A 23,905-nucleotide genomic window follows, 5' to 3' on the forward strand; every position below is an offset into this window, starting at 1 on the left:
TATATAACTGTCACACATTTAAAAAAACATTATTATATAATTTTTTTTATTACTGTTCATTTCAGTGTTGCAAGCTGTACAGCTATGGTCAAAAGTTTTGCATCACCTAGAATTTTAGGATTGAGACAATTAAAAAAAAAAAAAAAACTATGAACATAATTTAGATCTTTTATTTAACATCATGTAATCAAGAAACTACCAAATGATATTGCAAAAGTCTACCAGAAGCCATAATAGTAGTACAGTATTTCATGTTAGATATGCACCTTAATATGCTTTATACAGTTTGTTTTTCTTTAAAATAGGGTGCTCTATTTTTCATACTGAACATATTGTAAAATTCATATTGGACTTTTCCATTATACAACAAATCACCTAAGAAAAATCTTATTACAAAAGGTAAACCCGTTTCATGTCAAGTTCCTCAAATTGTGCAATTTATATATATATATATATATATATATATATATATATATATATATATATATATATATATATATATATATATATACAGATATAGATATAGATATAGATATACAGTAGAAATAGATGTAAAGGGTGAAACTTGTGGTCTGGAGAGTCTAGTTTTGCCCGGGCCAATCTAGTTTTGCCATGGGTTTCTGGGTAAATCCCGAAGTTACCACTTTTTTTGGCACTCGCCCATGTGTAATCGGGCAAATCTAGATTGGCCCAGAACTTGAAAAAGATGACTGGGCGAAACTGTTTTTTCAACAGTTTTCACTGAATTTTGGGGCTAGCCCGGGCGAGTCTAGTTTCGTCCAACGCTTCAGAATCGATGCTGGGAGAATCTGGTTCACCCATGCCATTAATTTGGGGCGAGTCTGGTTTCGTCCAAAGCTTCAACATCGATGCTGGGCCAATCTAGTTTTGCCTATGCCAATTATTTGGGCAAGCCTAGTTTTGTATTTCTACACTCTCCCCTGCCAGCTTCCAAGTGCGTCCTGGGGTACCTGCCTCACCTCCACTTCTGACAACAATGTAGCGACTGTGTGCTGGGTTTCCAGCGGCAGTGCTAAAAAGGCAGGACACCAGGGCTGGTTTTAATAGCCGTTAAAACCACTCTTTTTATTAGTTCTCTCTCCCAAAAAGTTAAAAGTCAAAAAGTCTCGCTCCTCCATATGCGCAGGCAAAACGGGGCAAAACTAGACTCGCCAGACCACAATATATATTGTGGCAAAGTATCCCAGCACAGGCTGGTCTGCACCCTTTAAATATGACCCAGAAACAAGAACTTGCAAGTTAAGCGCTTTTCTGTGCACTTTTAATAAACACAAAACAAAGACAGGCACAAATGAACAGTTTGAATAAAAACCCTACACACAGAACTCTTCAAAATAAACAAACCAGCATCCGAGCCTAGCTGTCACGGTACCTTACTCTGTTTCACTCTCCTTCTCTGCTCACCTACACAACCCACACCAAACATTCATCCATATATATATATATATATATATATATATATATATATATATATATATATATATATATCAGACTTCGAGTCCCAAGACTCTGAGTCACTATCATTCGAGTCTGAGTCCTTGAAACAAACTCAAATCAATTTTCATTAAACTAGTCCTCTTTAATAGGCTGATTGTAGAAATTGTCAAAAGACGGCTGGAGAAAAGATTCAGTTTAGCATACTCAACAAGAGGATGCTAACAAGGTCAGCCAATTAACTAATTTAACTATTCACTAAACTAGTGGTCGTAGTGGGGGAACAGTTTACGTAACGGACGTTGTCTGATATTCCTCAGGAAAAATGCACAAATAATAAAAAATATAAATTGAGAGCTAAAAATAAAAAAGATTTCGATTTCCTTTTTTTAGGTAGAATATTCTATTTGCATGCCTTTTTCAGCTTGTCTGTCACAATATTCTTTTCTTTTGGAATTGGAATACTGTTTGAATGTATCTGAAGTTTATAGATAAGCTTTAAGTTCAAGTTTGTGGACGTTGTTTTTCACTTTGATAGAAACCGTGATCTGAAATGCATAGTGTTAGAAGGTGGTACATCGTGGTAAGCGTACCAAAACGTGACCTGTGCAATGTCAGAAAGTGGTACACTGTCATATTGCACTGATTTTGGTACAGGTTCAATTAATTTTCCTATTATCAAAAAGAGGTACATTTACCATTAATTATACATTATTTTTTACAAACTTAAACTGGAAACAGACAATCAATTTTTCTAAAAAGAAAAAACAATTCACCAGAAGTCCACCGCAAAGTTGCACAAGTAAAAAAAATGTACAAGACCCAATGTATTGCATATTACAATGCTATTAGCTTTCTACCTTTCTCTAAGCTTTCTCTAAAAGACCTAGGAGTTTATGTTGACTCAGAAATGTCTAGCCCTTTGCAGTCCATTTATTAATTGCGCGTCAGGCACGTCAGGTCTAATTAATTTTCACATGCGCAGTTAATTTTAGACGCGCTGTTTAAAAGTATTTTTTTCCACAGTCAAACGGGTTTAAATGGCCCTGCATATCAACAAAGCACTCACTAGGCATCTCCAGCCCCGCCCCACCCTTTCGTTCGCTATAGCTTTCACCTATGTAAGAAATAAATAATAATAATAATAACAGTGGTATATACCGATCAATCATCTCCTGATCACTCGTTTTATCACCAAACTCCTCAATAATGCGATCCAAGTCATTATTTTATTACTACAACATCTCAAAAAAGCTCTGCAAATGTCAGTGTTCTCTGTGCGTTGATTCACAGGCAGCCCGCTTGTTTACTTACGACCGCCCCGTTACCTGATACCAGAGCCATGTATGACTATTCATGAGATACGCCTTTTTTTTTTTTTTTTTTTTCGACTTGTCTCGGCTCCTGTCGCTCCCACTTGGCAATTGAATGGTTTTCTCGGCTTTTTCCGGAGAAAAAACGACTAGAAACCCGTTTTTTGCGTTGCTATAATGATGTCGGACCCAGTCCGACAAAGGACCTGAGAGGAATAATTGCAATGTTGGACCCAGTCCGACAATGGACCGCAAAGGGCTTAACAATGTGGGGAAGCTATATAAAAGGTCAACAAGATGCTCGGATATATAGTGAAAAGTGTTGAATTTAAATCAAGGGAAGTAATGTTAAAACTTTACAATGCATTAGTAAGACCTCATCTAGAATATTGTGTTCAGTTCTGGTCACCTCATTACAAAAAGGATATTGCTGCTCTAGAAAGAGTGCAAAGAAGAGCGACCATAATTATCCCAGGTTTAAAAGGCATGTCGTATGCAGACAGGCTAAAATACTTGAATCTATTCAGTCTTGAACAAAAAAGACGCGGCGATCTGATTCAAGCATTTAAAATTCTAAAAGGTATTGACAATGTCGACCCAGGGGACTTTTTCGACCTAAAAAAAGAAACCAGGACCAGGGGTCACAAATGGAGATTAGATAAAGGGGCATTCAGAACAGAAAAAAAGATGCACTTTTTTACACAGAGAATTGTGAGGGTCTGGAACCAACTCCCCAGTAATGTTGTTGAAGCTGACATCCTGGGATCCTTCAAGAAGCTGCTTGATGAGATTCTGGGAACAATAAGCTACTAACAACCAAACGAGCAAGATGGGCAATGGCCTCCTCTCGTTTGTAAACTTTCTTATGTTCTTATGTTCTTAATTGGATCAGATTTATTTGTGTTCGTTTTATTAAACATTGGTGTTCGTGCGGTGTATTGGGGATTTGTTGTTACTGTTTTGTTATTCGCGTGTCATGTCTGAAGTGTTTACTGTATGTAGGTGCTTAAGATGAACACAACATGAGTTGTTAGCACTGATAAAACCCGACCGGTTTCATGACAATGAACACCAGTAATTAATTAATCAGGTTTCAGCTTTGCCCCCCTACCCCCCCCCCCCCCCCCCCCCAAGGTTTTGCTGAATTGGCGCCACTGATTGTTGGTACAGTCACAGTACATTTTTGGTACCTAACCTAAGCGCCCGTGTGCCGTTGTCAAATAGACGTTCTGTGTGTCCTCACTGCCCAGTGAACAACCCACACCCCCTTTCACAACAACAAACACAGTTCTATTTTCATTTTAACATTACAATGCACTATCAAAGCCACTTATTTCCATCAGCACTTAGATTAACAGCTACACTATCCTAATTGATTACACCCCTTGGAGCATAAATACATATTTTTGATGGATTGCAGGCAATAAATTGCAAAGCACAGTAACTCAAGTCAACAATGAACTTCAAAGTTTCCTCCATTTTGTATCCCTTTTATTGACAGTTTACTGTAGCAATCTTTTTTTCAAGAATGAAACATTTAAGTTTCCAAATATAATACTGTGTATGCAGCAGAGTTTCCCAATTTGTTTTACAGAAAATATCCAAATGGACTCCCAGAGAAATGTTACGAATTTCTTCCAAACCACTACACTGCTTCACAGCACACAACACAGAACAACAAATAAGCTTTTTTGTGCCTCATAACAAAGTCTTATAATCAATTTTTTGCATATGTTCCTAAGATTAGGCAGTCATTTTGACAGTTTGAGGTTTTCAAATTGAAATTACTCTGCGTGTCTGCAGTTATGCGGTTGTCCGTTTATGACTTTTACTAAATACGTGTATTAAATACCCTGACAGCGTTTGAAAGGCAGGCTCACAAAAATAAGGAAGTTATAATCGTGCCCACCTAGAACAGCCAAAGCAGTCATTTTGACTGCCTTTTACAAAACACATGTTTTTATTTTGAATATCAGCTACAATATTCAATTTCTGTAATATATACAAGCCTGTTGTTATCTCTACTGGACCTGGCAGCCACCAATTCCATCGTTTTGCACAAGGAATGCACCGGGGAAAATATCAGTAGGAGAGATTTAATCTTGTAGCTAACCACAGCGCTTTGGCAGAAACATTTCTGTGTGGTCCAGTGGTTAAAGAAAAGGGCTTGTAACCAGGAGGTCCCCAGTTCAAATCCCACCTCAGCCACTGACTCATTGTGTGACCCTGAGCAAGTCACTTAACCTCCTTGTGCTCCGTCTTTCGGGTGAGACGTAGTTGTAAGTGACTCTGCAGCTGATGCATAGTTCACACACCCTAGTCTCTGTAAGTCGCCTTGCATAAAGGCGTCTGCTAAATAAACAAATAATAATTTCAAACAGAAAACTGCAGCTCAACCTGGATTCAGTGCTGCACACAAGAGAAAACATATGTTACTTTCATCTTAAATTAAAGAATTTTTTTATATTTTTTTTATGCATTTTTATACAGTTTTGTATGTACATATACCTGTTTATACAGTAGTATCTTTTGGAATGTTTATTTTATTATAGTTTGTTATTTTTTTGAAGTAATGCTTTATATGTGATAAGTTAGAAAATAAACCCTTTTATGTTTAATTGACGTGCTTGAATAAAACCTTTGAGTTGTATCCGATAGTTTGTCTTTAATTTAAATATTGATCTTGTTTAAAATGTAGCCGTCACAATGATGGTTTTAGGTATAACCGCGGTGGTTCTAGTGTTAAGAGATAGCTCAATTTGCATTTTAAGATCTCTTGAAATATTCTCTGTAAATCATTTGCAGATATCTTTAAATGAATATGAGATATCTGTAAATAAACCCTTTTGAAGATATCTTAAATAGTTTGGGAACCGGAATCGGACTCAAAATACCCGTTCCAATGACAGATACTATAAAAAAGGCCATTACAGATAGAAAATACAATCAAAAGTCTGATGTAAGTACATCAACTGAATTTAGATTATTGGAGACTGAGGAAAGTTGCCTTTCACTCTGGAATAGGAAGCCCAGCTGTGTGGAACAAATAGGCACAGCAGATAATAACCAAGAGGGAAAAACCTTAATAACTGTTCCTGCATTGAAAAAATACCACAGCAGTCTCCAGTGGTCTGTGGAGGTTGGATGCATCTGATGCTAACATTAAATAGAAATGAAATAGAGATGGGAAAGTAGCTATTCAAACTGTGAATGGGAATTGGGAGTTAAAGTCCACAGAAGTTATCTTCTTAAAGCAGAAGCATGTATAGTATAATTTAAATCACTAAATCAAATTGGCAGTACTGGTGCAGCTTGTATATTAAATTCTTGCAGGGACAGCTTGGTCTGCACAGCATGCTTAGCAGCTAGAGTATAATAACAGATGCAAAGTATATAAGCACTTCTTTCTAATCCAACAGAGTAGGCAATTTAAGGGACAGTCTACAGTATGTTGTCTTAACATGTTACAAAAGAGAGATATATTCTGATTTCAAAATTCCCTACCATTTCTGTGTCATTTTTAAAATGTGTTTGCTTCTGTATAATGGACACAATGTATATGGCATTTGCTTGAAAAGCATATTACTTTCTGAATTATGCTGCTTTGCTTTGCAGATAAGGAATTTAATCTAAGGATCATAATTCTCTGATTTTAGCTGTATAATTTAGGTATCATTTCCATCCATTGCACTTCTTATATAAACCCTCTAGGCCACCCCTGTATTCAGTTTTAAGGCTGCCATCTTTGGTCCCAAATGTATCAAACCATTTTTAAAGTACCTTTAATAAGACCAACAAGCTGCAAACTACCAAAGCCTCTGTCAGCATGATTGCAGCACGATTTAACTAATTTGTATATTTGATTTAGATTAAAGAACACACTATCAGAAACTAAAGCAGTAAATCAGAACTGTTGGCATCGAAGAAATGAAATAAACATCATGTTAATACAATTATTTGACATAGTGTGTTTTGACTATGTCCCTTCAGTACTAAGGCCACTCCCTTATTATAGCCATAATAGCAATGTTTCACTGTAGTTATATCTATCAATAGAATGTGCATGGCTTCCAAGGGTAGGACTTGGCTAGTTTGTTAGGCGTAATTATACTAGCTGTGTGGAGGTGCTCCCTCAGTCACAGGATGGACGTGGCCTCCTGGAAGACAGACACGTCTGGAAGTTGCGATCCCCCCGCTGCTGACGTGTGTTACTAATTCAGGAGTAGGCTGTTGTATTTGTCCTGTAGCTGTTCCAACCCTGATGCTCCCAGCAGATGTCTCTGTTAGGCAGGAGTGCTCAGGGAGTAAAATAAAAGACCATGAAAATGAATGTACATAAATTTGGAATAAATAAATAAATTACCTTACTTTGCTAAATCTCAATAATTTGTGAGCCAGTTTTTTCTGCTCAATTTGAAATGCCCAATTGGAATGTTGCTACGGAACTCTGGATGCGAGGCCCAGCCTGGCCAGTCACTGACTGGCACAGCTGACTAATAGGAGCCACAAGGTAGAGCTTTCAATAGGTGAGCTTCTTGGAGTGCGCGCAGCATTATATTATTATTCCTTTTAAGATGTGTCTATAGTGATAATAGCTTTTTCTTTTTCTTTTTTTTTTTACAGTCGGTCATGGGAAATAATGTTTTGCTCAGCCCATGAATTATGCATACCCTGCAGATTTGCAATGCAGAAATTAAGGCTATATTTTCTAATGAACTGCATTCTTGAAAATGCACAGCTACAGAGAGAATGTATCAAATTCCAATTGACATATTACAGTAAAAATAAAATAGAAAAGTGAATGTTGCCTGAAAGCAACATTTGCAAATATAGGGTTAAACAGTAAATGTGTTTGTGAATTGTAATTGCTAACAGGGACACACACAAAGTGCTTTCAAAGCAATCTCTCTTTCACAGCCATTTATTTTTATTTGGGGCGAGTCAAGGACCAGCAAAGACAATCAAACGAAGCCCATGCTGATCAGAACAATACTCAGAGACTGCAGACATATGTAGCCACAGAATGAACAGACCACAAAAGCTTCAGGGGTGTTTGAGATAAAGGCGGCACGTGTCATTGTGTGCCCAGTGGGAGAAGGGACACACAGCAAGAAGACAAAACCCATATAGACTGCATCTGATCAGAGGCTTCATTCAGATTCATTCACTAGACCCCAATGTGCTTCAAGAAAAGTGTCTTCTGGAAAATGTGAACATTTTCTGGACTGTATAGACTTCAAATATGACTCTGTTTCGAGTGTGTGATCTATTATATTGAAGCATAATAAAGTAATGCATGTACAGATAATGTGCTGAATTGTTTTGTGTGTTTTTGTTTATAATGCAGGAATATATTCCAAATACTATTATATGACTGTTATTGATGTTCATTTGAAAGGATTAATTTTACCGCAAACTATATTTCCTACTTCATTGAAAATATGTGACATCCCTATACGGCAACATGTTATCACATACATGACCTATCACCACTGCTAGTGTTAACATGATTCATCACATAAAATGCATCACCATGTGTGTTGTATTATTTATACATATGCCTGTTTACATTTGTGGTTAAAAAAAAAAAAAAAACATTAATTCATCATTAGTGCCTCCTAGAAAATATAGAATTGCATAAATAATGGTTGTTATTTGCTAAGGTTTACATTATCAAAGGAACAGCTGGGGTATTCACTGAGTCTATGGAGGAGCACCAACACACAACCACTATATAAGAAACAGAAAAGTTCAAGTGAACCTTTGACTAGCGAGAAGTAAAACATACATCATTACATGATGTCTTACCAGTGCCCACTTACTGCGGGGTCTACTGATTTGTGCCTGCTGCCTAGGTAAGTTTGGGTTGTTTGAGTTCTAAAGTCTCTGCTTCAATTAGGATTTGCTGGAAGTACACTGTTTCTTTAGATGATCACAGATTGATTTTCAAACATCATCTAAAACCCACTTTTACAAAAAAAAAACAAAAAAAAAAAACACCACCAGCAGCAGCAGCATTTTGTTTCAGAAACTACAGGACGACTGAATTAATTGTACATTATAAACCTTTCAAATGATGTGTGCAGCACCTGAAATGGATTTTCTATTCAATAGGAATTGCTTGTTTTCCATGTGTTTTGTAGTGTAGTAGATATATTTGATGCTGACGTAGGAGCAGGACTGACTCAAAGGTGAATGCCTCAGGGTTTCTCTGACTGAACAATTCACTGATTTTGACGTACTCAAAAAAAAAAAAAAATGTGTTGATGATTATATTTACATATTACCTGCTGCAGTTTGCATAATTAAATACCAGATAATTTAGTGAAAAATACTGTGCCACACTGATTAAGAACACCCTCTTATTTATTTATTTTGATATTTTAAATAATGGAGAGGGAAGAACATGTCCATAGTTTAGATACGTGGTGATCATAAGAATAGCATTTTGGGGGTGGTCGACGTTATGAGATGAGCTTGTAACCTGGCTATGGAGAAATGCCACCCTGCTGTCAATGCATGTGCTAGCTTCTTAAAGCAACTTCTTAAATCGTCACCTTTTCACCTTTATTAATGAGGTTTTTGATATTGCCCATAACACCCTGGAACTGTCCACAATTGAGTCTTCTTTTGAATGATGCATCTAAAAAGCAACCCACAAAGGAGACTTGTGACATCTCCTTGAACAAACCCAACAGCTGCTGTGTCCAGAGGAAGCCTCTTATTCATGTGGCTGCAGGGTAAAAGGTTTAAGCTTGTTATATGTAACTCTGTAAAGCTGTGTCCTGATGGCTTCACCTTCTGTGATATGTTAAAATGGCATTGTCCCTATATCTAAGGTCTAGTTTGGAAATATAAGAATGCATGACAGTCCAAGTGATTCATTCTTAGGACTGACGTTTTATAAACTGGTCACTATTGTTGCATGTACAAACATTTATTAACATATTTCATTTCTATACCTGGTTTGTAAATAGAATCACGAGTATGATGTCCAACTGGGTTCAGAGAGTCATGTTGAGGCAAGAAGGAAGAAGGAAGCTTATGTCTTGTGTGTGTGTGTGTGTGAAAAGCCAAAAAATGTGTTGACTTACTTACTGTAAAAATGCATAGGTTAGCATACTGGGGAAAACAATTTCATCTCTATACTGACTCCAATATTGTTACACTTTTATCAAACCAACTACAACTTCAGACCATAATCTCAGTACTGTACTAGTAGTGTGGAGTAGTGGTTAGGGCTCTGGGCTCTTGACCAGAGGGTTGTGGGTTCAATCCCAGGTGGGGGACACTGCTGCTATACACTTGAGCAAGGTACTTTACCTAGATTGTTCCAGTAAAAACCCTACTGTATAAATGGGTAATTGTATGTAAAAATAATGTGACATCTTGTAACAATTGTAAGTCGTCCTGGATAAGGGCATCTGCTAAGAAATAAATAATAATAATAATACCTCACCACTTACTTTCACACTTTATTTTAATTTTACTTTCTTTAATGCTAATCTAATTTGATTTTTTTTATTTCTGTACATAATTCTTTACTATAATTTGTTTCTGACCACAGAAAATGTTGTTGTCTTGACTTTGCTAATTAAGTTTCAGAAAATATATAAATTGGGTGGGGAAAAAAAGAGGAGCCTATTGAAAGTGACTCTGATCCCTTAACTCATTAAAACAAATGTTAATGATTTTTTTAAATAGTATTTTGACTGTTGAACATATTAACTACAAAAGGAATAACGCCTTTGATGCAGTGCAACCACGTGTAACTGATAAGATAGTGTCTCAGCCGGCTAGTAATATTCTAAGACCCCCTTTGTTAATTATTTAATCATCCATAACTATTAAATGTATTGTTCAGTTTTGTTTTTTGTTTTTTTTTATTTATGATGAAAAGATTTCTTAAATAAATATTCAACGGCCATGCTTGATTTGACTGCATGCACTATTTAAAACCATACAGCTGTCATTCAAAAGGTCTTATTCACGTAATGGTAGCTGAAGGAGAAAGTTATATATTTAGTACAGATTAAATAGCCAATGCTTAAAAAGAATCTTACCTCATTACAACATTCTAACATGCCATAATGTTTTGTTGTTGACCTTCCAGGGTTTATTTTCAGTCTTCCTATGCTGCAATCAATCTTTGGCGTGCTACTTAACGACTATGAGTCTGCCGATACTTCTATTTTCTGAGCAATTGCCTTTAAGAAATTTGAAGTTGTTAGGTATCAATGAAATTGAATAAAAGTGTTAATTACTCAACACAAAACAATGTGGTCCCTTGGTTTCTCTCGTTTACACAATTATTGAATATCAATCAATACCAATCTGGCAGTGTTATTTTATATGGATCCTGTAGTGATCAAACTAAGTAAAACTTAATTTTAAATTTTAGAAGTGAGTCTTTCTTTTATCTTTTTGATTTATAATAATTAAAAAAAACCTTTCCTTATTTCCTTAGAAATGCATCATCTCTGCAGTGAATTGTGCATATCCCAGTTTCCACAGCAGTAGCTTGTGTTAAGTTTAAGAAAAGGTCACATTTACATGATGAATCAGTTGCATTTGTTCATCACTTTACAGCCTCAGTATAGCAGTAAGAAAGTAAAAATATCAGCTTTTAAAACACTCAAGGGGTAGATGTGCTAACGTGTTGCGGCTGTCGCAACAGACGCAAACAAGTCGGTAGTCTCGGGTGAAATGTACTAAACATGCTGTGGCAAAGTGGTTTACTGTGTACAGAAGCAGGAGCGATGGTACTGTAAGTGGGTTTTCATTTGAAGTATGTGCGTGCATCATGGTGTTGAAGTGGTTAAATAAAAACTGACAGTATACATTGGCTTATAAGCTACTCATGATAATACAAGTTAGTGGTACAGTATAATGCAAAATGTGTTGCTGGAGCCTTGAAATTCATGTTAACGAGAATTGAATGTCCTCCTGTACGTATCATAACTTGTCAATGCGGCACCATGATCTATTTTGTGTTAATTGTCTAGGCTACTAAGTAGGCCAAGTTAAAAATAATAATACATAATAAAAAAAAAAGCTAAAATCATTTAGTTTAAAATAATCTTTTATTCACATATACAATGCAGCAGCATGGTTTATTTTGTGTTACCGGCAGCCTACAGGCTAAAGTATAAAGAAAGTGCGCTTGGAATTCATTTAATTGTACTACCGTACATACTTTTATTTTACATAATGTAATGTGTAGCCTATTCAAAACACATTACTGTTGTTTCAGCGCAATGATTTATACATTTAAAATACACTGAGCACTATAAATGTATGTGTGCAATTTTATTGTATTTATTTCGACACCTACTTATGTCAGACAAACATGTCCTGTTTAGCGAGGGGCTACTGTGTGATTATGAAAAGCTTTTTGATAGAAACACAATTTGTATTTGGCGGTGAAGGTGGGGGCCCAATTACACAATCTGATGGGATTAAACTGCCTTTCATCATTTATTTGAAATAAGTGTGTTTTTGATTTATTTAATACCGGCCGACAAAATACTTCTTAAAAGCAATTACTCCGAAAATCTGATTATAAATAAGTAATATTAGCGAGCATGCAGAGTAAAAAAAAACCTGTTCCTCATACGCTACTTGTTTTGTAGGGTACTTCTGATTCTAGCCCTACCACTTCTGGTTTTAGAAACATTAGGATTAAACACTGCCAAATAGCCATGTGAAAACCCTTGTATCCTATGACTCACCTGATTTTAGCCCCACCCACTTGGGTGTCCAATTGAGATGCAGTCGAGTATCAGAACGAGCAATGGGTCCTCTGCACACCCATAATTGAATTCAGTGTATACTGCAGTAACAGTATATACGAATGGCCTACAGGAATTATTTTCTTCTATAGTGTTCTTGTCACATACATAAGTCATTGTTATATAGCTAATGGTAAAATATAGCATTCATTAGAGTAGCCAGTCACAACACAGAAACTATGCATGTGCTTCATTCTGAAACCTATTAGAATGGTAATGATTTGTGGTCTCTCTGTTATAGCAAGTTCATCACAATTTGATGAGCTGTTCTCAAGATACAGCTAAAAATGGTATAAACAGTATATTCATCAGGACAATCAGAAATACTGTGGCCATATATTCACAGCATGTTGACCTTGTAATAAATGTACATGTCAAGTTTCATGAAAGTGATTTTTAATTAGGGTTTTAATTAGCTTATCAGAAATCAGACCATAGAGGTCACCCGGATTAAGATAAAAAAAATAGTGCTATTAAATGTTCACATGTGATATACTTCACATATACATGAGTGCCTCCATTATGCACAGTGGATAAAAACACATTTGATAAAAGCTCAAATGCAATACTTGGCCACCAGTATGTGCCGAGTGCCAAGTAAGAAATCCATTAAAACTGATGGTTCCAAAACATACTAAAGAAGAACTATTTTAAGCCATAATATGACTTGAAATTCACAATCAGTTTCTTGAATTACAGCTGTCTATGAGTGTGTGTGCCTATGAATGAGGCGCTGCACATTCTGTAATTGGGAAAAAAATGTTTTAAAAAACCAGGGATCACCAAACTAATCAGCCAGAGAAGAAGGTACTTGTGTGCATTTTCTCATATTCTGATTAAAAAAATAAAGCAAACATCATAAGCCAATTTTTTTTTTTTTTTTTTTTATACAGTATTTTGTCCAAATTAAGGTAAAAGGAAACATGATTTTGAGATACACTGTGATGTACCATGACAGGCACTCAGTATTATATTATATTGGTGTTCTAAACAAAAGGAGACTATTTTATCTTTCCAGCGATATAGGGTTTAACCCTTTCAGTCCTGAATTATTATTGTCGAAGTGCAAAGTTAAGTTGTATAATTCAAAAAGGAACTCCTTTACTGAGTATACATGAAACACACAAAAATATATATATATATATTTTACTTATATTTTGGTAGATGGGACTTCAAAGTCTGGTCAGTACTTTAACAACTCTAAAGGGCACTGAAGGGGTTAATAATAAATGTGTTTATAAAACTTAATTGCAAACAGAGACACACAAAACATGCTTTCAAAGCATTATCTCGCTTTCACAGCCATTTCTTTTTTCTAGGACGAGTCAAGGGCCAGCAAAGATAATAAAACGAACCCATTATTCATTCATAGACAACAAGAAATGCAGACAACTTTTAATATGAGCACACAAAGGAAATTGGAAACAGCTTGTTTTAGAAGATGCTGCTTTTGTATGTATGTATACTGTTATGTATATATTCACATAGCAGGTTGTTAAAGAGGGGAAGATAATCTAAATATTGACTATTTATCTATAAATATATCTAGAGAAGCGCTTGACCAATTGTATAGAAAATGTAGCACGTTACCAAATGTATATTTATCTCTGTATATGTAGGCTACTTGTCTGTCCGTCCTACTATCTTTCTACATGCCATTTTAGTTTTGCATGTCCAGTAGTGGTGACATTTAAAGGACCTGCTTTAGCCCAAATTACAGTGTATCAAAATCTCAGGGTATACGGAATCTGTTCGTCAGGCTGTGCGACCATCATTTTGGGGAAATCAATTTTTACATACATCATGTTACATAAAGCGCTAATTTTGAATTTACTGCCATGTTGAGGTATGTCCCTGACATACATTAATTTCAGGGCTTGAATTTTAGTGCAGGATTGCTGGAATCGCGCTTTTCCAAGTTGCTCCCGCATATCTGCAACTTTCAATGCAAGAAAATCCCAGAGATATTTTAAGACTGCAAGCTACTGTATTTTTCACCCAATGTAGAATGCCTGAAACGCTACAATAATCTCTAAGGAAGTGGGTGTCAGTGACAAAAGCACTATGAGTAAAAGCAAAAAACATTTTGGAATCCCCCACATTAGCTGCAGCATAGGGGGTAAATCCCCCCAGCACACAGAAATGAAATTCAAGCCCTGATGTTTTGTTTTCAATCAAGAATTCATGAAGGCCCATTTTTTTTAGCAACCTTACATAAAACATAATAACTTTGTTCGAAGTATCTTCCAACTTGTTGTTTTTGCTTATGACATCACATGTGTAAAGGAAGAAACTGCAATATATCTCCATGACAACCAGAAAATAAACTTTACCAGGGCAGCTGTTGCCGAGCAGTATCTAAACAGAAGGGGTAGAGTAATTAATGCTTTATTAAACTCATCACTGTTATTAACACTGTTGTGTTTTGAGGGCACAAAAAAGTTCAGCAATCACATCTGTCTAGCTGTTTAAAACAAACACTACGTGAGGCAGCTTTTTTTCATAGTATGCTTGTGTAACGGGCAGTGTTCTGTGATACAGTGCCAATACGGATTATGTCCCATCGGTGAGATGAAATGATGTTAAAAGCTCTTAAACCATATTAGACATCTGGAAGAAAGCTAATAAATACCTTGGTATTTCTTTTAATTTTCATAAATTCTCCCCCATCTGAAATAATCTCTTTTTGTTGACAGGCTCACAGCCTTTCTTTTACCCACCCTGGTCCACTAGAAACGTTCACGTTTTGAATGATATTTTTGATGATACAGGCTTACGCACATTCCAAGATCTTAAGGGGACTTACTCACTCCCTGGGTCCTATTATTTTATGTATCTTAGACTTCTCTCTGCCCTTCGTGCTTATGGAGTTCCATGGAATGTGGCATTGTCCACTCACCCTTTAGCTCAATTACTTAGTTCAACTCCTGCCACAAGAGGTCTTGTATCATCTCTTTATAATAACTTTGTAACTCACAATATCAGTTCTCTTGCTGTAACTTATGTTTGGGATAGGGAACTCAACAAGCTGGGTGCTAGCCCTGTCTGGGATAGAATTTGGGAAAATATATTTAGATCTTCTAAAAACTTAGCACAACAATTGATTCATTTTAAATTTGTACATAGATTTTATGCTACCCCATATCGTCGATTTCAAATGAATGTCTCTACTGATAATCTGTGCCATGGGTGCACCCTAGGGGCAGTCAGCACTTATCTCCATATGTTTTGGTAATGTCCACGTATCCAAAGCTTCTGGAAATCTGTAGCTACAGCTCTCTCTAAACTTATTAATATAGAGGTGCCTCTGTGTCCTGGTCTGCTCCTGCTTGGAGATGATTCTCAAGTTGTGCTTAATTTACAGACAGGATGACTCTTTCTTGCGGGGCTGACAGCAGCAAAGAAGGTTATTTTGAAGGGTGGATTGGCGCCTCTAAATTGCCCCTTAGTTGCACTGTGATGGACTGGCGTCCCATCCAGGGTGTAGTCCTGCCTCACGCCGTGTCTGCCAGGTTAGGCTCTGGCTCACCGTGACCCTCTACAGGATTAAGCGGTTACAGATCATGGATGGATGGATGGATGGATGGACATTATAGCACTTTTGCGTCCTCCCTTACCAAAATAATGATCAATCTCGGTGTCAGATTTTTCCTTTATTTTTTTATTTTTGTAAAATAATTGTGTAGCTTGAACTTTTAAATCAGGAAAAATGTAAATTTTTTTAACTGTTGTGTCTTGTCTAACACGAATCCAGAGGCCGACAGGTTTGTATCCTAGCAACGCGATGACGTTGGCTACCAACCAGACTAGCACTAATATAAGCACATAACTTCATAATCAGTGTTTTAATACAAATTGACAACGGGATACTTCAAACTGCGCTCTAATTTGTTGCATCTATTCACCAATATGTAATCGAAGCTTGGGAAATGTAAGGACATATGATCAATAGTCGATGCACTGAATAACTGTTGCATCTCTACAAAAAAGTGTCTATTCCAAGAGTTTATGTATACAATCATATTATACTGTGGGGTTTTTTTGTTTTGTTTTGTTTTGTTTTTTGTTTACTAATCTGATGCTGAAGTAATTTGTAGACTTACAATATAGTGTACGCTTCCATGAACACAGAGTAAAACGTCTTTCCGTTAATAATAAGAAACTGTTTCAGAATTATTAGAATAATTACCCACGGGCCTGTGACTGTGATAAATGCTATATACATGATGTGCATCTTCTCAGGCACAGCATTCCACACAACTCGCATTACATTTATCTGTGAGGCACAGTTTTTCTAGAATTAGTCTGGAAAGATAAATAGGAAGTTTTGTAATTATGTTATGCTACTAAAAAAATGTTTTAAGATACAAGGCAAGAAAAAGAGTACACATTATAACTTAATTACTGGACAAAATGTAAATGTAGGAACTCAATAGGTTATTTTAAAATGATCGATATAGGCATAGCTGTGGATCCCAAGACTGCCTCTAAAACCTGGAACCCTGCTGTATCAAGGAAGTACTGTAGTTCCATAAATCCTACCAGTTGTGCACTTTCATTGTTTTTTTTTCCGGTCTTGAATGTGGAGTTTTGAAAGAATACACAAAGTATGTACAAATACATCAGAGGTTGTGGTATATACATGTTTCAATCAGTAGCAGATTGAAGCTTTTCAATTAATATACAATGCATTTAGTTATTGGCGGTGGCAGAAAAAGACAAAGATGGGCCCAGATAGGACCTTATTGTGCCCCACTCCCCCAGACTTTAACCTCTACTGCCCAGTCATGTGTTGTGTTAAGTATTTAGCAATATTTAATTCTCAGAATGTTCGCATGTATGAAATACAACTACATGTAATAAGAAAGCTTTCTACTCACTGTTGAATTACAGAATCAATTTCTGAGATATAAACAGATAAATACTAAGATAAAACAGTAATATTGCTGCACTGATAATATTGTAGGTGTTGCTGACTCGTAAATATGGCAATATTCACCAGAACTTTGTTTTATCCCCAAAAGAAAAATATCTGGCATAAATAAGCATTTCTGGCACAAAATGCAACTTCCAGCAAACGCTTTCTAAACGATGCGCCTGTCTGTTTTTTCTGAGGCGGCTGCAGTTTTTTAGATGTCACCACCCCTTTCTCTGATGTTACCACCCCATTTCAGTCCCTTGGTTGCATCTACGTCTCTGTGTAGATTTGCTAAAGCTTTGCACTACAGTGTTTTTAATCACAAGCTAATTAGTTAATCACCAGTCCCTCCGGGATTCTGTGATTCTGCAATCGTAGAAATCAACACAAGATCCACACAAGGGTGAGGAATTCTGTGCAGAATGCCTCAGAAGTTTTTTTTACATAGAAAACTGTTTTTTTTCCCAAATCAGAAAGACAAGCATGATAATTTTCTTCAGTTTATCTTGGTATCCATCTGCACCCGTTAACAGCTTACGCAGAACTACAGGATGTATCGTGCAGCACACAGCATATTATGCAAAAAGACTATTAAATAGTACACCGAAACCTTCCATGAAGACAGTGGAAAACTGCTTTGCAATACTGTGTGACTACAACTGTAGGTTAAAGCACAAGTGGTTGCCAAGTTTGAAAAGGTAATGTTTACAAAACATAAAACAGTGCCTAGTACCAGTCTCCATGCAAAGTTGCGGGAGAAAAAAAGTTGATCATAACAATAACCTAAACTGTCTGATTAACCTTTTCATTCTCATAAGTACCATAGGTTAAATAATGGAGTTTTAATACTGAATTTGTACCCAGTGTACATATCAGGTCGCCTGCTGGGCAAACTTCTGTCTAGGATTTGGACAGGTTCCCAGGGTTGGACATCTGTTATAAAAATCTCCCTTCATTCAGTTGGCAAATATAGGGTGTTTTACAAACTGTCAGCTTAAGTTATGATACCACTGCAGACGTGCTTGGTAAAGCAAATGTTTCACATAAAGTAAAAAAAAGATGTTCATAGAGCATATAAGGAGGTTGTGTGGTCCAGTGGTTAAAGAAAAGGGCTTGTAATCAGGTCCCCGGTTCAAATCCCACCTCTGCCACTGACTCACTGTGTGACCCTGAGCAAGTCACTTAACCTCCTTGTGCTCCGTCTTTCGGGTGAGACGTAGTTGTAAGTGACTCTGCAGCTGATGCATAGTTCACACACCCCAGTCTCTGTAAGTCGCCTTGGATAAAGGCATCTGCTAAATAAACAAATAATAATATGATTCATACATCAAGTGTGATTTAACTAACAATCCCCAGAAAGTTTAGCATCCCTAATGCAGAATATCCCCAGTGCATGTATTATACATTTCCTGAAAGACCTCTCTCCTTAATGCGGACATTTTGATTCCACAGCAGAATACTTGAACTGCGACAACCAAAGGGACCGAGTATAATTTTCTTTTAGGGGTCCTAATAGAAATAAAACCTCAGAATCAGGGAAATCTCAAAATTCAGAGGGGTGGTGAGCTGGCCTTTATATGGAGCATGGTCACAAAGAGTGAGTTTACTATTTTGAGTAAACATAAAATCAGTGTCAGTTTTTATTCTAGGGCCATTCCACTGCAAATCAACAACAAAGCTTCATGTGAGGCTGGTTTCAAACCCCAGCCTAGCTCGGTCCCCAGTGCAAATGAGACATTGCATGCGAGTTGGTGTAATACTTAATTATTCAAGGACGTGGTGACTACTAATTGAAGTACAGTAGATCTTTTTTGGATATCGTTACAATATGAACCATAATCTGTCACGCCCCACAGGAGTTGGGAAAGATCAGCTGATGCCAAGTGGTCCCATTTGGTTGACTTATACATATGTCTGTCAGTATAACCATACACATCTTTAGTTCAAATAAACACATGCAATGCATTTGACACTTTATACATTGTACATTGTCAAATGTCTTTAAATGTTTCTGAATGGTAAAAGGTAAATTCATTCATTTTTAAACCGGGATACCACTGTTGAAAAGAAAGATGTGAGCAAGGTGTGGGCGTCTTTATCAATAATAGAGATATTAAACCGAAGCATCCATGCATTGCAAAATACATTCTACAGTTTTTTATGTGTTTAAACAACAGTAAAATGTCAGCACATGTCAACGTCACATTCAGAATGCTTGCCCATCCCCTTCTACTCATTTTATTCATCCCTGAATTCATTAAAAATAAATGTGTCCCCAGATTAGCATTACAAAAGGGAAAAACTGATTTTTTTATTTTGAATGGCCATTGGTAATAAACTCTAAAAGTAATTATATTGAGTGTGCTCTATTATACTGTACTCTGTTGTGCTCTTCCTACTGCTGTGTCTGCTCTGCACACTTCAATTTCTCAGACCCTATTAATACAGTACTAATAACAACACACATGGACATCTAGTTTAGTGTGTATTTGTCTCTTTAATTGCTTATTGTATGTCAATGACATACAGCGCCTGCCACAGCTGTAAATTATGATTTCCATTACATGAGAGTAGATGTTAAAACTTCATGCTGATTTGAACTCGGCTCTTGCCAAGATTGAGCTCATCATTGGAGTTATTTATCTCCAGCAGTTAGGAGTAAAAATTATAAATGAAGGTAAGACACAAAGAGACAACTTGTACTTGTTGTATTATTATTATTTGTTTATTTTTACTTTTAGAAAATAAATATTCAAACTTTGCAAAGCAGTACAGTAGTCTCCGGCTAAGAGAACACCCCTCGGGAAGCAAGCGAAGTGTTCTTATAGCCGAAGTGTTCTCTAAAGCCCCTCTCACACTGGCACCTACTCGGGTCCCGACCTGGGATCCGGCAACCCAGGTCGCAATTTTGCGTAGTGTGAAACCACGTACCAGGGTTGTACCCGGGTTGACCAGGGTCCCAGCGACCCACCTCAGGATGTGGGTCGACACGCTTTGACCCGGGCTGAGTGAGACAAAATGCATGACGGACCTTAAGCTGACAAAATAACAAACAGTCACGTCTGCGTGAAGGTTTCACTTCCGTAAGGAATGTTTCTGTTTAGCCATATTTTTGTTGCTTGAGACACACCACGAGCCAGATTACACCAGGGATGAAGAAACATTTGCTCTAATCAATTAACAGAGCACCGCTACACACGTTAAAAAATACAGAAAATAAAATAATTTAATCTATTCAGTCTTGAACAAAGAAGACTATGCGGAGATCTGATTCAAACATTCAAAATCCTAAAAGGTATAGACAATGTTGACCCAGGGGACTTTTTTGACCTGAAAAAAGAAACAAGGACCAGGGGTCACAAATGAAGATTAGATAAAGGGGCATTCAGAACAGAAAACAGGAGGCACTTTTTTACACAGAGAATTGTGAGGGTCTGGAACCAACTCCCCAGTAATGTTGTTGAAGCTGACACCCTGGGATCCTTCAAGAAGCTGCTTGATGAGATTCTGGGATCAATATGCTACTAACAACCAAACGAGCAAGATGGGCCGAATGGCCTCCTCTCATTTGTAACCTTTCTTATGTTCTTATGTTATTAATCCTGCAACTCACAAAGCCTCATCATTTGCTCCTGCAACATGAGAATGTCAACTTGATTCAAGCATGTGAAGAAGCAAATGTTGTGGTTGACCCATGTGGTGATCGCTAGAATACATAATTACTTAAGAACTATTGTTAACTGTTGTAAAACATGCTGTTTAGATGTTTAAAAAAATGCAAACTAGTTGCATAGTTGTTTTGAAGGGTAGTTTACTTGTAATGTTATGGTATCTCTTGTATTTCATATGCTGATAAAGTATACACCACAGGCAAACCGTTTTTATTTTGTGAGCATGTAACAGGGAAGAGCTAGGCAGGGCGGGCCAGGGGGGCAGCTTTGCATACACTGTTGAAATTTGTGCCTGTTGTTCACATTTGTCTTAAAATAACATTAAAATATGTTTTGTTGGAGAAAAAAAAAACAACTACGTTTTTGATCGATTCAAGTTTAGCTGACGGTGTATTTATTTTCAAAAGGTTTTCTTTAGGTTGTGCTGTGCGTTTTTTCTTTTTTTGGGGGGTGGGGTGGGGGGCAGTAAATTCCAGTGCTAACTGCTGTTCCCTCCATTATAATGCTTGTTTTTAAATTGCTGGCAACAGACTAATTTACAAGGTTTTCACTCATTTGATAGACATTTTGAGACCCAGCAGAGTCAAAACTATTACTAGTTACTCCACTCCCCTCTCATAGTTTCAACTAACTTTGAGCTGGCGAAAACATCATATAATGTGTGCATTAAAAATGTCATGCTAATATATTATTTTGATTTAATTAATTCTAAGCATAATTAGCAAAATAAAAAATAAAATCTCCACATCCATTTTGTTTATTGCACAAATTTATGTTCCTCAAATGTTTTTTCCCTGCTAAAAGTTCATTAAATGTGTCCTTTGTCTCCTTTTACCTACTGTTTATTTGATAGGTTTTCAATTTATATGATGTCTTTCAAGGGTAAGAAAGCCTTACACTCACCACTGAACACTGACAATAGCTGACTGTGAGAGACAGAATGATTCTTGATGATAAGTCTCTCTCCCGACCTGTGAGGGCATTGTATAAAAGAACAGAGTGCCCTGGACTGGATGGCCTGACAAACAGGGTTAGGTGGAAATTGGCCATCTAGAAAGGGGGCACAGCTGCGGTACATTAAGTCATTGCCCCAGAGGGAAAGTGATGTGGCAACTGCGGATTGGAAGAGAAACAGTTGCACTCGCTAACCAAGGGGGCGTGACTGAAGGTACAAATAGGGGACGTGGCTAGGTGATCTGTTCCTTTGTAACGGTTAAGAGAGAACCTCTGAAGGACGAGTGTAAAATAACCGTGACTGTTTTGTTTGTTTTTGTCGTCTAATTGTACTGCTTGTTATTTATCAAACGACTAACACGATCTGGAGCTGTCGCTTAAGGCCAGCACAAACCAGACAACACTGCACCATTGTTCACGGAATAAAATTGTATTTCACCACGAGCACTACAGCACTCACTTTGGACTTGTGACCGTGTCTGTGTTTTGTGTGTGTATTTAACTGTGTCTATTATTTCGGGACTGCAACCTGTTGTTTATTGAACTGTGCAATACACATCGCTGTGTATTGCCAGCCCTCCATTTCTTTACTGGTGTCATCAGACTTTGGATTATAAATAAACCACCATTTCACCAGTACTTTGTTGTTTGTCATTGTCTTGAGCACTGCATCACCTCTACACCTGCGCACTGCAAACCACTTTGCCACACTGACATTAACTTTATTTGACTAATATTTCTAAGAACTCGTGTAACTTCAATCATCATCACGGAACAAAGTGTCTTCTCTAAGATGTAGAAAACATAATAGTTATCCAACTATAGTAGTATCCTCATCATTTGAACCGCCCGTTAAGATTTCAGTGCTTGATCACTTGCCCTGGCTATGGTGTTGCAATTTATAGACACTAACTAATTTCAAACTTCATAGCACCTTGCTTTTATTTCATATCATTTAAATGAAATTGGTTGTACCCAGCAGTCCAGATAAGCTGCATACCTGCCATTTTTACGCATTAAAAAATCCAAAATGCGCACTAAGGGCCTCATGCACTAAACAGCGGTAACGTGTTTTGCGTGATGAATCGCGTGGAAAAAGGTCCTGCGTGAGAGTTATTTAAATACAATGAATAATGTTAATGCATGGAAATGTATATAAATTGTTTCCCCTTAGAGCGCGGGGAGTGTTATACTTACCATATTCACTGAAGCACAGTACCTTTACAAAATGTCTCAAGGTGTGTTAACAGTACCGCGTTAGGAAACCAGGCGGTTTCAACTAAATCACAACATAAATAGGGCAGCCCACTAGTGTCGTTCACAAAACATGACATATCCTCAACACACATACAAGCACACACACACGCACACGCATACGCATAGGCACACACCTCAAACAGTGAATTACAGGACCGAATCAGATATGATAATACACTATACTAATACACTACAACACACACTTATTAGTAGCATATTCTAATAATAATAATAATAATAATAATGATAATAATAATAATAATAATAATAACTAGAACTGCCAGGCAGTTTTACGGTTTCCAAGCCCCAGTACCAGTACCAAACACTTAAGTAATTACTGGAAGAAGGAGGTTTAGTTCTTGATATTATGACAATATAATTTAAAAACCTGTACAAAAAACCTCCATGAAATACTGCAAGAAGCCCATCATTGTTGAGACCTCTTTTTTTTTTTTAAACTTTGAAGCGTTTTGCTTGGAGGTCTATGGCATACAGTATGCTATAGTGTATGTTTTCTGTTGCTCTTCAAATGCAAATATTTTTACT

The sequence above is a fragment of the Acipenser ruthenus genome, chromosome 2 (assembly GCF_902713425.1).
Source record: "Acipenser ruthenus chromosome 2, fAciRut3.2 maternal haplotype, whole genome shotgun sequence".
In the NCBI taxonomy this organism is placed as follows: domain Eukaryota; kingdom Metazoa; phylum Chordata; class Actinopteri; order Acipenseriformes; family Acipenseridae; genus Acipenser; species Acipenser ruthenus.